Source organism: Ambystoma mexicanum, chromosome 11, assembly GCF_040938575.1.
Source record: "Ambystoma mexicanum isolate Mex_15411 chromosome 11, UKY_AmexF1_1, whole genome shotgun sequence".
In the NCBI taxonomy this organism is placed as follows: Eukaryota; Metazoa; Chordata; class Amphibia; order Caudata; family Ambystomatidae; genus Ambystoma; species Ambystoma mexicanum.
The window spans coordinates 1,274,698,236-1,274,713,604 of NC_090934.1; positions in this window are offsets into that span (position 1 = coordinate 1,274,698,236).

The following is a 15,369-nucleotide window of genomic DNA, read 5'->3' on the forward strand; positions in this document are numbered from 1 at the left end:
AGGGGAGTTGCCCAGGTTAATGCGTTGCCAGTGAGGTGTGATATCATAAACCCTACTTTTGCTCTAGGGGTGGAAATGTAGTAGGGCTAGAAGGTGAAATGCACCAAGCATGAATCTAGGAAGGCACGAAGGGTCTTTGGAGAGCCATCATATTTGTCCACCACTCCTCCCAATAACACACTTTCATTGATAGCAGAATCACGAGACAATACCAGCTGCTTTAAGGCAGCATTCTCAGCTTTAAGGTTTTGAACTTCTGTGGTGAGTTCCTGCATGCCTCGCATGAGGTCTTGAACCGCGTCTTCCATCCCTGTATCCGTATCGATTTTTAGGCGTCTCAATCTGTCACAAGTCTCTCCCCTTCTCCCCTGTTTTTCCTGTTTGCTTGTGACCTTCTTTTGTGACTTCTTCCACACGGTCCGGGATTTATATAAGCCTGTGCACGGGTCTTTGGATTCCAGTGTGCTTCGTTCAGATTGTCCAGGACGGAATCAGGAAGGAACAATGTCCACGCACGGAGGCACGGAAGCCGTGACTCGAGCGCGGGCGAAAATCCAGGAAAGTTCGGTCAGTTTGAAGGATGAAAGGAAAGGAGGAGGAATCAAGGAACCGGGAACAGAGAATTCAGGAAAATAGCCCCGAGCGAACTCCGGCAACACACGTCCAGCTACGGCAAGCAGTAGCGTTGAGACACGCAGAGCCGCGGGGGTGTGTCTGTTTAGTAGTGCGCCGAGCATGGAACGTAACGGCTGGCAAGCAGCGTTTCGTACTCAACAGCCATGTTGGGAGGGTTACTGCATTCAGTGCTCTATGGGTCAGGGACCACGAGGTCCAAAAGGGACGTAGGCAACGGTTCATGACACCGTGTCTGCCAGAGTTGCAGTCCTCCTTTTGTGCATTTGTGTTCCACACGGCGATCTATGACGCCTGTTGCTATTGAAAGTCTGTCCAAAAGGAGTTATTTTGGCGCAGGTATTTATTCATTGGTGTATGTATGTTACATATATATTTTATCGAATGTCCTATGTTCTTTTATGTATTTGTAACATCTGCTTGATGCATTAAATTTGCTTCATATGCAATTTTTGTTTGCTACCATTTATAGGTAGCTACACTGTCAGAAGGAGTGTGCAGTGTTTTATGGGTTCATACTGCCTTGCTCAACTGTACTCTATAAATGTTCACCGCCTGGGTAGAGCAGGGACCTAACCAGGCACCCTTTCTTAATAATTGTACCCATGTCTGATGTGTCAGGATACTGTACTCTAAGCGCTCTCCATATATCTGCTCTACAGTTATTGAATGGCGCTCTGTGGTGTGCAATGTTTTGTGCTGTTACACTTGCATACCCTGCTCATTTCCAAATGTCATCAGCTCTCTCTCCTAGGATAGCTGCTAATAGGCCTTTTACGTCACCCACTGCTAACGTCATTCCCACTGTCATTCATCTAACTCATAAATCCATTTTCTCACACCTGCAGTCGAACTAGGCAATTTACACTTCAAGTTTTCTTTATCCATCTTTCGCTACAGAATATATTGTGGTCTTCGTCCCCCTTTCTCTAAAAATGGGAATTGTTTATACCATAGCCAATAGTTTCACCCATCTGTCTATGGCAGGGATATATCCCCTGCACTGCGTGATCATGCTTGTGGTCATTCAGAATATGGTGTCAGATCTGGTGTTTTTTTAGGTCTTCTAAATCTGACCATTATACCCCTTTTTCTATGCTTAGATCCTTTGAAAAACCATATGCACTCTCTCTCTGTGCCGTCTCGTTTTGTTCCGTTTCTTCGTCTGACATCATTATACCCCAACTTGTATGGCTGTCGTCCCTTTTGTCGCCATCAAGATCCAACCCACTTAAGGACAATGCCCTATGCACATCTGCCATTATTTCACCCAATCTACTTCCTGTTTCTTCTGGTAGAGACTATTCAAAACCCCCTTTATATTTGTATCCATCCTTATCCCTTATTTCCTGTATAAATCCCAGATCCTTTTTCCCTATATTTCCTGCCTCTTGCTCATCAGCTCATGTCTGTATTCTCGGTATTCCTTGAAGTTCACTAGGGGGCCGTTGTGACCCACTCTCTTCTTCCCATCCTTCCTGTGCTTTGACTGGCACCATGCATCTGCTAACAAGATAATCTATTTCATCATCCTTTTTTTCCATACTTCTCATTTCTTTTTCCCTTCTCCTCATCGCCCTGTTATCTTCTTCCTCTTGCCTTCTTTGCAACCTATGTTCTTTAATTCTATAGGATTCTATTTAACTGCATTTCCTGTTCTCTATTCTTTCTTTTAATTGTTTTTTTTCCTTGTACCTTCTTCGTTCTTCCCTTCGTTTTCTCTCTTTCTCCTTCTTTTCTTTGTGCACTTTTCCTGTGCCTTTTCTTTCTCTTCCAATTTTTCTCTTTCTTCCCTCTCTCTGGCACCATAAATGCACGTTCCACGTAAGTAATATTTGTCCTCCCATCCATTTGTTTGCACTATGGTTCCTTCCTTGGCTCTGTCCTTTCCTTCTTTATGTCTCCTAGATTCCACCTCTATTTCTTTCTGTCTACTTCTTTGCTCATCATGCTCTTTGCATTCATTACATGCTGATATCTTTTTTCGTTCCTTAATCTTACTCTCTTCCATACTGTCTTCACTATTATAAACGGGAGGGGTGTATGTTGGATAAACATACCCCGCCGCTGCCTATAATTCCTTTAAAGGATACATTCCCAGTTTATCTTCCGTTGCTCTATCATTTTAACTTTACTTTATTAAATTTGTATCACGCACACGTAGACCCTTAGGCTTTAGGGCGCAGACCGACTCACGACAAAAAACACAAAAGGGCGCTGAATCAATCGATAGTGTAGGAAAACGGTGCAACAATCAGAACGAGATCGAGGAGGCATGAGTGGAGCTGATGGCGTTCTTTATTCTAATTGAGCGTCAACTCCTTCTCGGTCGGGTCTTCTTTCCAATTTTCATACATCTTCCATAGTTTTAAAATAGCTAATCTTTTTTAACTTCTTCCTCGTGTATGTAGCATACAAATACGTTGTCAAGTGTCGCAATACTGTTTTTGACATCAAGCCTTCTTGAGGCCATGGCATAAGGGTTTTATTAGTTGTTCCCTTCACCCACTCTTCATGATACTGTCTCATTTTAGGTGTATATCCTGGTAATGTCCTGCATAGATGTCGAAGGGGAGTGTCCCCCATGATGACAAGTTGATTTCGATTATCAATACTTACCAGATCTTTTATTCTTTTATTTACTTCATCAAATATACCACACCAATTCACTCGAGCAAGCTGCTCAATACCACAAAAGACCAAAATTTTAACCAATTATAAAAATCTATACAATAATGTTCTTTTTATTCCTTCATTTAAAGTTTCTATCAATTCTTGTTGTCTCATTATTTTATTATCGACACTTTAAGAACCTCTTCTTTATTTATTTATTATTCTCCTTTGATTTTCATCCTCCTAATTGATGTCAATCTCTTGATTTAAAAATCTGATGATCACCTTCATTTTTTACTATCATTTTATATCTCTTAATCTAAACACAATAAAAGTTTTACGCTGAATATTTATAACCCCATACACATATGCAATTTGAATTTTTTGCATACGACTTCCTTTACTATCTATAGTAAATGTATCTCATCTCACTATTGACCCCATTTTGGAGTGTAATACACATTCTTCTTATTGCCACTTTCCTAAGGAATCCCTACCATATACTCTGGTTAGAGTCTAATGTTTATTCTTTGGTCCCCTTGGAACCTGAAATCTAGGTATCTATCTCTTTAAACACAAATCCTGTTATATATATATGCACACTTTATACTATAACCCCTCCCCTTTATTTGCCACCTTCAATGCTCTACTTACATCCATGGCTCAGCTTGAGTTCCTCAGCATCGACTCTTCCCCACCACCTTCAACGCTCTACTTACATCCGTGGCTCATCTCGAGTCCGTCGGCATCAACTCTTCCCTAATCGACCAGTTTGCATTCAGTCCGTCAGGTCACCTGCAGGGACAGGACAGAAATTTCTACAAGGGGGCACCTGTCGACTTACTCTTTACACATGTGTGTATTGCACTCCGCTCTCCACAGGAAGCTCCACAATCCTCTGACTAATGGCAGAAGACGTTGATTGTCCTAAAGACTAGATCTGGGCCTAGGTCGACTGGAAATGGAACCATCCGCACCACTACCAAATGTGCAATAGCACCTTGAAGTGTCTCGTGTGCTCGATGGAATTACCAATGATGATTTCAGCCCCAAATAACCGGACGGACTCAAAGAATATGGCAAAGTACTACTTTATTATTAGTTCATTAAAGTAGGGCAATCTGGCAACAATGCATTGTAGTTCATGCACTCACACTTCAGTTTCGATTACACAAAGGTTTTATACCCCAATGTGCATCATCTGTGACATCATCCTAAGTGGCAAACTTAAAACATATTGAAGGGAGGGATTGGTTAAGGGAACATATGTATCTATATATCAAATAAGTATTAGTAACATTACTGGATACCCCTTATCTGGTAGGCACACCTCGAACCACATCTAATTAGGTATAATACAGATTATAGCAGAATAACAGCAGCGGTTATCGACCGCTATGATTGGTTGGCATTCTCTCCCAACCTTGGACTTTCGGCTCGTTTGCAGCATGTAAGCAAAACGAAACTCAGGTGCAGAGGACAACATCAGACTACTACTCACTTGTTCAATTAGTCCATCATCTCTCATCGGTCAGGCCCCAATCCAAGGCTTCTTCTTTATAGTTGACCTTGTAGCCTGTTCTCTGCTCTGGTATTTTTCAGGCAGTGTAGGTACACCATTATCTTCATCTGGAGCTTAATGAATAGCCCTTGCTTTCATCTTCTGAGTCACGTGTGAGATTACAATTTTGTCAATTTCTACCTTTATTTAGTGCTATTATATTTAATTGTGCTGGGTGCTGTTACTCCTCTTGTCCTCTGGAGACTTGATCACTCCTTCTCACATATGCTTCTCGCATTCTTGATTGTCTAATACTTGGCACTTGCAGATGTTTTCTCTTCTTCGTAATCTAAGAGAAATAAATTACGTGCATGGCTTAGCCTCTTGACTCCCTTTGTGCCTTGCAATTATTCCTTGATGTAGCATCCTTGATGCCAAGCCAATAGACTGCTCTTTATTCTTCACACAAAGCTGTTTTTCCAGCGTCTTCTGACTCTGCAGTCCTGGTCTGTCTCTGAGGTAGCTTGATTGGTTACAACACGAGTCCGACGTCCATCTTTTTGTCAAGGCCGCTTTAGTCACATTATGTTTTCTTCTGCAACAAGCTTCTATATGTCTCAGCTACCTTGCATTTCTGTGTGTGCACATTCAATTAATCTATTCTCACTTATTTCTATGGTGCATGTGATTTCTTCGTATCCGATTACATGTTTCTCTTATTACTTCAATTACATCTTTATTCTTTAAGTTTTCTCATATTGTTTCAACGTATCCTCATGGCTTTCCTTCATGATGTCACTCTGCAGCTGTCAGTTTGCACTTACAGCTCTTCTATGTCCAGTGGTATATGCCGACAACCTCCTACCATCTCAGTGCGAGCGTACATTCGATACGGTTGTCTGAGTGCATAACGTCTCTCATACACTCTGTGTGCTATTGGGACAATACCAGGTGTCACACATAGGGCTCTTCTACTATTGATCAAATATGACAGAGGTGAGGGGCGGGGTCTATCAGAGACGAACATGTCTTCTCCTCTATAGGTGTCCGACAGGTCACACACAACACTTTTTTGTTATTGAGGGGTCTATGATGTAGAAGGGTAAGTATAGTGTTTTATGTGGAAATCACAGACTACCTCCTCCTGTATTTCAAAAGAACTTTGTTAGACCTCTACCAGCTGCACATTGTTGACACAAATATCAACTGGCATGGACCAGACTCAAAACTTACTGTTTTCAAAAGGAAACCATACTTTTATTCATTTTGCAAAGGGTTCCTTTGTTCAAAGCGTATCGTTTAAAACAAACATATAACACAAACATGGTTTACAACATTTTCTCTGGGTTAGTGTACAAAACAAAACAAAGGCATCTCTCTTGTATCATAGAGTCATTGATTCTCCAACAGGTGCATTTTTAGAAGTTTACTTAGTACTCGAACATCTTACACAGAGCAAACAAGAAAGGCTCGGAGACAGGGGCACATTCACAATATAATATCTTACCAAGTTATGTTTCACAAAAGGGGCATACTCTAATAACACAGGAGAAGGAGGTAGTCTAGGATTCCCATATAAAATGCTCCTCTACAGGACCTTTGAACATGGCTGCCCGCACGCGGCACCTAGATCAGCTGTTTGTGTGCTGAATGAGGCACGACTTGATTGGCTGGCCATGACTGCCATGACTACTTCTTCTACACTGAAGCCAGAGTCGGCAGGCGATCACTGGCACCCTCATGGGCCGCCACTATAAACCTGTCTCCCTGTTCCATTATTTTTCTCATCTGTGGCTGCCCCTCCATCTACATGCTGCAGTTCGAGGTGCGGAGCAGTCACAGCTGAGATTCGGCGAAGGACCTTTGAACATGGCCATCCACGCGGCACATAAATCAGCTATTTGTGTGCTGAATGAGGCCAACCTTGATTGGATGGCCGTGACCACCGTGACTACTTCCTCTCCTCTGGAGCCATAGCCGACATGCCATCGCCGGCCCTCTAAAGGGCCGCCTCTATAAAGGCCCATTTCCTTGTTGGCAGAGCCATTTCATTTTTTTTACATCTGTGGCTGCCCCTCCATCTACACGTGGCACCTCAAGTTGCGGCGCAGTCACAGCTGGGATCCGCCGAGGGACCCTTTGAACATGGCCACCCCGCGTGGCACCTAGATCAGCTGTTCGTGTGCTGAATGAGGCCCACCTGGATTGGCTGGCCGTGACCATTGTGATTGCTTCCTCTCCTCTGGAGCTGGCTGGCGATTGAATGGTCTTGCCCACCCTTTCTGGTCCTGTCTGGGCCTTGGAGGACCTAGAGGACCCCCTCCTACAACCCTGATTTCATCCACAACGGTCAGCTAGACCTCAACTCTGGGTAAGTGCCCTCGCACACCTTACACCCTCATCTGGCACTATGGCACCGGTTGGCTGTAGTCCACCACCACTTAAAAGGGTCACCTGGCCCATCCATACCAAGTGCCACTGGCTGAGTACTTTTCCCGCTCTTCTTCACTCCACCTGCGTGCACCGCTTCTTGCCCCAAATGCGTGCCTCACAGCGGCCCTCCCTCACGTAGCATGCATCCAGGACTTGATTGACTTCCTACTTTCCTCAACGGCGACCCCCTTGGCCATGCTCTGCCCTCATTGGATGACACCCACCAAGCCGCCATGTTTCCCTTCCAACATTCCTGCTACTATCATTTGATACTGCCTCTGCCTTTCTGAGCCTCTGCATTTGCATCCTTTTATCCGCCTACTCTGTTCTGTTTAAACTGACCACCTACGCACATGAAATCATAGCGGCATCGACTCACTGCAACCTGTGTTGTGCTCTATCTGCTGCCCATGATCCACCGTTTCATGCCCAATCAAATGCTGCCCTTCTACATGTGTGCGTGTTTTCAAGTCTAGACGCTTTTAACTATACATTGCCCTTGATGAATTGCTGCATTTTCTTGCCTTTGAAACCAATATCTGAAGCCCTCTTTTCCACTATAGTCCATACTCCTGAAACTTGCTGCCTTTTTAATCCATGCACTGACAGTTTTTCTGCTGCATTTTAGTGTTTTACTTTGATGTCGAATCTAGGTGTGCATTTGAACTGGTGCTGTGTGTGTTCTCTAAATTGTGGAACGTGGGCCCTAGGATGGAAATGACCTTGCTGAGCTCTAGTGTTCTGTGCTGCTTTCAGCACTCACCCAACGTAGGTCTACTGCTACGCTGTGCATTTATCTTGTTTTAGGCACCTCCTTCACCTGGGCCTGTCTGGCTGCTAGGCCGCCTGGTGACTTTATTTGTGCACTGTGCAGCACATCTGTCTTCTACTCTATCACCTATCCTATCCCTCTCACAAAGTCTGGAAGAAAAAAGCTCAAAAAAAGCTCTCCTGGATTCCAACCCAGGACTTCCTATTGCTGACGCCTACTTCCAGGCAGACTATTACAGACATCCCCTTTTCTGTCCCTTCCTATGGATTCCCCATCTGGTCTCCACTCTCTCCCCTTTCTTCTCTTGAACCATTAATAGCGACACTAGATGGGAAGTACTCTTGGCACACTTCTCATCCTCTAGGTGCACCAATAATATCTACCACAATGGCACTATCATGGCCCAAGGCTCTCAACCTTCTCTTCTCCTCCTTGACTGGTGCCTGCCCTCTCTCATTTACTTCACCTACTACGCTTCCTTCCTACTCTCCTCTAACCTCTCTACCACCACCAACAGGTGGACCACGCCCCTGTACCTCCCCATGGAAGACTTTCAAAGGTGGCAACCTGCTTCACTTAGCTACTCTGAATTTTGACTTTGACGTCCTCACTCTTACTAAGACGTGGTTCAATGCTAGCTCTGCCACTGCTCTTGACACTCTCCATCCTGAGGGCTACAAATCCCTCTCCAAACCCAGACCCAAAAGGCCTGTAGGTGGCGTGGCCCTGATTTTCCCTGAGTGGGTGCCTGCTTCCATCATAACTACTTAATCCTACTCTTCTTTTGAATGCCTCGTCTGTAGGCTTGGGGTCTAGCCTACTCTTTCTCTCACCCTCACCACTATCTACAGGCCCCTTAGCCCTATCTCTCTCTTCCTCTCTGAATTGGCCGACATTGCTTCCTCCTTCTCTACCTCCTCTTCCAAACTTCTCCTCCTGGGGGATTTCAATATCCACCTCGACTCCCTTTATTCATCCACCTCACAGTTCTGTTTCCTCTGTGACTCCCTTTCTCGTACTATTCTTCCTTCCGACCTGACCCACTCAGCCAGACACACCCTGGACACCCCTTTATCTCTGGCAACATCCCTATCTATAATTCAGTCACCCCCCCTACCCCCTTCTCCTGGTCTGACCACTCTGTCCTCTCTTCCACCTGTGGCCCCATGGCCCTCTATCCGAGACATCCCCAGCACTGCCAGCCTCCTTCGCCGTCATCCAACCGATGAAGCGAGTGCCAGCCAGTGCTTTTACTTCCACCTTCATCCCCCCTCCGATCCCCCTTCTGACTCTCCCTCCAACTCTGTCCTTGCTAACCTGCACCTCTCCATCTCTAACACCCTTGCCATCCTTGCCCCTGTCATGAAGATCCACCTAAAACCTGCCTCCAAAAACAATGGCTGGTATGATTCCAATCTAGCATCTCTAAAACGCAAGTGCAGAGTTGCTGAACAGAAGTGGCAGACCTTGGGTTTACCCTCTGACAAACTGGCCTGTCGCCTGCAATATTGTTTCTCTATCCGCTCCAAGAAGAGGGCCCACATCCAAGCCTGCATCTCTGGAGCCGCTAACAACACGGCCAAACTTTTCAAAATCGGCAAGGAACTTGCCAATCTAGATGCACTCTCCACCTCTCTCCTTCCTTCATAGGCTCTCTGCATCGCTTTGGCCTCCCATTTCACATCAAAAACTCAGGACATCCTGTCCTCCACCCCCATCTCCACTCCCACTCCTGCTTCCCAGTCTCCATTGGTTCCCATCCTTCCAACCCCCCCACTCTCCTCCCGCCTGCCCATAGTATCGGATGAGGTCTCTAAGGTTGTCTGCTCTATGAATGTCTCCTCCAAACAGGTGCTCACCTGCTCTTCTAGAACCATTAAGGACAACATCTCTTCTCTTGCACCAGCTCTTGCTGACTTCTGTAGCCACTACTTCACCACTGTCTCTTTTCCACTATCCCTCAAGCACGTCCTGTGCACCCTCTCTTAAAAATAACTGTCTGCTGACCACTCCTGCACAGCTAACTATTGCCCTCTTGCCATCTCCACTATCCCCTTCCTGGGAAAACTCTTGGAGAAGCTGTCCCTCCCCCAACTGACCCTCCACAATAAATTTGTTGGTTGCCTTCCTGACCATCAATATGGATTCCAGGCAGCCAGAGACATGGAAACTGGTCTCCAGAACACCCTTGAAGTCATGCTCGCAAATCTCGACTCTAACTTCCCTCTGTTCTCGTTTTCCTAGGCCTCTCCTCTGCCTTTGACACTGTCAACCATTTTATCATCATAAAACCACTCATCATCACTAACCTGGTGCTGGATTGGCTGACCTCTTTCCTAACTAATCGTCCTTCCCAATTGCAACTGGGCCCTTTCTCCTCCACTACACACTGTAGACCTGTGGCGTCCCCCAGGTCTCTATCCTATCGCTGTGGCTCTTCAATATCTATCTCACCACTCTTGCTCACCCGATCTCCTCCTTCTCTCCTCATTGCCAGTGCTATGCTAATGACACACAGCTTTCCTTCAAACTTCCCTCTGCTACCTCCTCTTCCTCCTCTCTCATCCCCGATTGTCTGTCTGCCATCCAGGTGGTGTGCAGCTAACAATCTCTGCCTTAATGCCAGTAAGATGGATATCCTTCTCATTGGGACAGCTGTGCCCTCCTACCTTCTAGCCACCCTCCTTGGGCCCTCTACCCCCACCATCCTGTGAGGCCAAAAACCTCAGGGTCATCTTTGGATCTGCTCTTTCCCTCACCCCTCACATCATGGACCTTACCAAGAAGGCCTACTTCCAACTCCACCTCCTCAGAAGCATTCTCCCTTTCCTAACCTTCCCCCAGAAGCTCAATGTCTCCAGAGCGCTGGTCATCTCGAGGCTCGAGTACTGCAACAACCCTTTTCTTAATCTCCCTCTATCCTTCCTGGGCCCCCTCCAGCTAATCCAGAGTAGGGCTGAAAGACTTATCCTTGCCCCTAAGCCCAGGGACCGTATCTCTCCAGCCCTAAAATCTCTCATGGCTCCCAGTGGCTGCAAGGATTAAATTCAAGACCCTTTGCATCATCCACAAGGCTTTCTGGGGCCTGGGACCACGCAATCTTCAACTTTCCCACCCTAAATACTCCCCTTTGAGAGCCCTCTGCTTCTCTAACTCCAACTCTCTGATTATCAAACACTTCTCCAAGCAGAGAGTGGGGGGCAGGTCTCTCTGCTTTGGAACAGCCTCCCTGGCCCTCTCAGACTTGAGCCTGACCTCCTTAAATTCTGGAAACTGCTCAAAACCTTTTCTCTCTTTCCCTTCCCTGTTAATCACCGCACTGCCACTGAGACCGGTGGCCTGGTCCTCAAGAATCCCACAGGATACCAGGCCTTTCTACCCAGTCGATAGCAGCACCCCCCACCCCCATTGCACTGCCCCCGGCAGGCCCCTGTTTGGCACTCTGCATCCCAGCCTTGGCAGTCGCTCGCAATAGCACTTAGCCTAAGGCCTGCTCCTTGACTCCCCTTGACACTTCCCTCACGGGCCCCTCACCAGCACTTGTTCATTCCTTCCCACCATCCCTATTTTATGCACTTCTCTTCACTTATATTTACTAATTTGCCAATGTTATTCTTTTCCCTTCCCATTTAGCCTTGTGGCGCTTTCAAACACAATTCTGATGTATAGGGGCCTGACAAATGCTAAATACATTTTTTTTTAAAGTACAACTTAAAAAAGCATCCCCCCATATGCTTGTGGATCCTTAAAGATCTATCAGACCTCTAGCTTCCATACTTAACCAGTTCTCACCGAGATTCCAACTTCACACAGATTATTTCCAAATTACCTTTAACCAGAATATGGCATTAAGCGCCTGTTCCAAGGGCTGGAACGGGTGGTAACGGCACAGTGGCCAGAGTTAAAGGCCAGACAGAATTGAGGGTGTTTAGGGAGGGCCCCACCACCTTGCCACCCATCCCAGCCCTCGGAACAGGTGCTTAATGCTATTAGCACCCGTCCCAAGGGCTGGGCCAGGCCTTGCAGGAAAGTATTTTCTTTCAGATCACAGTGCGCCTCACGGTATCTGGTTCAGGGAAAGAAAATACTATAGACTGATGGCCACCATGAATCGGAAGGTGGGGATGTGTACAGAGCTCCTCTTCCCTTTCCATGGTGGTCAAACAGAGCAAGGAGGAAAGATCCGGTGGCGGTTGTTGCTGCCGCAGCAAACGGGTAAGTGGGGATTGGGATGTGGGGGCAAAATGACTGCAATGTCGGTGGGGGAAGATGGAGGGTGGGGGGGCGGAGATTAGGTAGTTTCGAACGCGGGCTAGTTCAGCCTATAGTTCTAGCCTTCTGATTGGCCTGCTCACACACAGAGGGTGCTAATAAACATTACACCCTCCACAGTGAGATATCTAATTGCCTTTGGTCAGAGCACAAATGGCAAACGCAGAAAAATATCTGCCACAACTCAACACAAACTTAGACTCTGCTGAGTAGTACCCCTAACCTTTACAGGCAACCTTTCAATTGGCCAGACTCCCTGGGAGGAAAGAAATTCCTAAATATCTTTAGGTATTATTCTAGACGCAGACATGTTGCTCACACCTCAAATTGATCAGATCACCCAGAAAGCCTATTCAAAACTCTTAATGCTGTTGGTTGAAGATAATGCCATTACAAAGAGATGGCAAAAAATATAGAACCAACTACACAACCTTAGTCCTATCTAACGTTGACTGTTGTAATACACAGGTCTGACTCAACAAAAAACAGACAACTTCAAAAAAGCGCCACTGAAAAAGATCATGGGTTTTAGCATGTATGATCCCTTCTTGCATGCACTCAGTACACTCCACTAGCACCCGTTTGGACCTGGGGTCCTGGAAATATTTTTCAAAGTGGCCCCCTAGCACAAGTTTCCAGTAAGCCCAACCCAATTCCAGTTGGAAATACCACACAAAAGAGGCCCTGGGTGTAGAGGCCTACCGGGAAACATCCAGAGTTCCCTATAGGCAAGTCCACTCCTGGTTTGGACCCAGAGTCTGCCTAGAACTTGTATCTCTCCTGGCCCCCTTAAATAAGCCCAACTGCACTATGGTAGTGCTGGGAAATTTTAATCGGTGGCATGGAGAGTCATTAGACAAGGAAGATCTAAGTTTAAAACAATATTTAAATAACTTAGAAATTAATATCCAAAATAAAGAACCCACACATGTGAAAGGAAATATGCTAGTTTGGGTGGTCTCACGCAATATTGTCATACAGAATGTGGAGACATAGTCATGTATTTGGTCCGACCACTTCTTTATAGAATGCTGCTTAGTGCTACCAGAGAAACCACGCAACACACAGAAAATATTCATAAGGAAGTCCAAAGTCGTAACTTGAATAATATTAATATTGAGGACCTAAATAGCTGCCTGAAAACAATTATGTAGGTAATCACTGATCAAGATCCTCCTAGTAGATTAGCTAATCTTTATGGAGTTAAATACACTCCTAGATAGAGTGGCTCTTATAAAATTTAAGATCATAAGAGATAAGCCACGTCATCAAAATTGGTTCAGCCCAGCCCTGACTGATCTTAAAAAAATGTAATAAACATGCTGAACGGACATGGTTAAAAAAGAAGTCTGATTTTAATAAAACAGCATGGAAACTACAGGAACCAGACGGGGCAGGGAAGAATCTTGCTCAAAAGATATTGTGGATTCTCATTAATGCCACTGATCACCTTTTATCGCATGAAGGTGCAACATATTCTTACCTTCGGACGGAAACTTTTTTCTCTTTCGAAAGCACAAATTGGCCAAAATTGGAGGGGGCTTTCTGGAAGAAAGTTCTACGTCTTCCAATGGGCACACCCATACAAGTCATTCGGATGAAGATGGGACTTGCATCACTCAGTGTGATCGCCACGTCGAAATCGCTGGCCCTATACCGAAAGTGTATTGAGGATCCCCCAAGAGCTGGTTTTGTGGCATTGAAAAAAGCCTTAGCAAAAATCTTGAATTGACTCTTTTGTAGTCGAAAGTTATCTGGCTTGCGATCCTGGAAGATCTGGGTTTAAAAGAGAAAGTCCTGCTTCAGAATCCATATAAAGTGAAAAAGAAACTGTTTATGAAAGATTGGATCTCCACGCAGGACGAAAGACAATGTTATACATTTTATGGAAATCCCTTGGAGGAATCAAGGAAAATAAAATGCCCAGCTAAGTATTTAAGGCTGTTTCCAAATCGGTTCCTTGGGGATCAATTCATGAGGCTACGCTTAAATCTTCTTCGTACGTGAGAAATACTAAGACCCCATTCAGAAAACTGAGAAATCTCTGGCAGATTATGCACAGGAGTAAATTCATTGGAGGCAACAAAGCATCTGATTATGTTTGCATGGCAACGATGGACCTAAGAGCAAGATTTCTAGGTGATTACATCACAGAGTATTCAAGCAGCTCTGAAGAAGATTGGTGGGCAAGATTGTTGGAGGGCGAAAGAACTTGGTTGACTGTAGCTCTGACACAACTCGTGATTGAAGCTTTTAAAAGACTTATTTTTAGGGATGCAACACAGCTAGAAAAGCCATCGGGTGATGAACTGCAATTAGTCAAAAGTTGAATGAAGAATTTTTCCCTTTTCTTTTCTTTTATTTGAATCAAATCATTCTGAATTATGGCAAAAGGTTTTTCCATTTTCATGTTTAACCAATGTATGCCAAATAAAAAATAATAAAATAAAACTATATGAATCTAAAATGGATAAAACGAAAAAAAGTTTTTATAATGAACACATTGAAAAGACTGAGAACAACATAAAAAGCTTTGAAATGTTTAGAAACTTGAGAAAACGAAAACACAAGCGCAATTGTTTGTTCCAGAAAAAGAGGATTGTATTACAGTACAACAAGCTTTTGCAGATAAAGTTAATCTTGCATGTACCAAGATTACTAGTAGCTTTAGTACAGAAGGGGCTTTTGAACAGTTGCGGATAGTTGAAAGTACGCAATTGAAATTTCAATTTAAACCTATTAATATCATTGAGATGGAAAGAACTCTTCAAAAGATGCACAGGCAATGTTCTTCCATCTAAAATCATTTTAGGGTATATTAAGTATCAAGTCTTTTTCTCCCTTTCTTGTAAGATTCGTAAATGCATCTTTCATCCACGAATCTGTACCTGATGTCATAAAGGAAGCTGTGGTGACCCTATTAGTAAAAAGAACTGGCCAAATGCCAAAGAGGCATCTTATCTGAGGCCTATCACAAACACCCAATTCTTGTTAAAAATTGTGGACAAAATTGCTGCACCCATTTTCAAGAATATCTTGAGGAAGCTCATATTCTCCAATAAGACAGTCAGGTTTTCGGAGCAATCATGGGACTGAAAGTCCCCTTCTAGATGTACAAACGATAAAAACCCTCGATAAAAGCAAG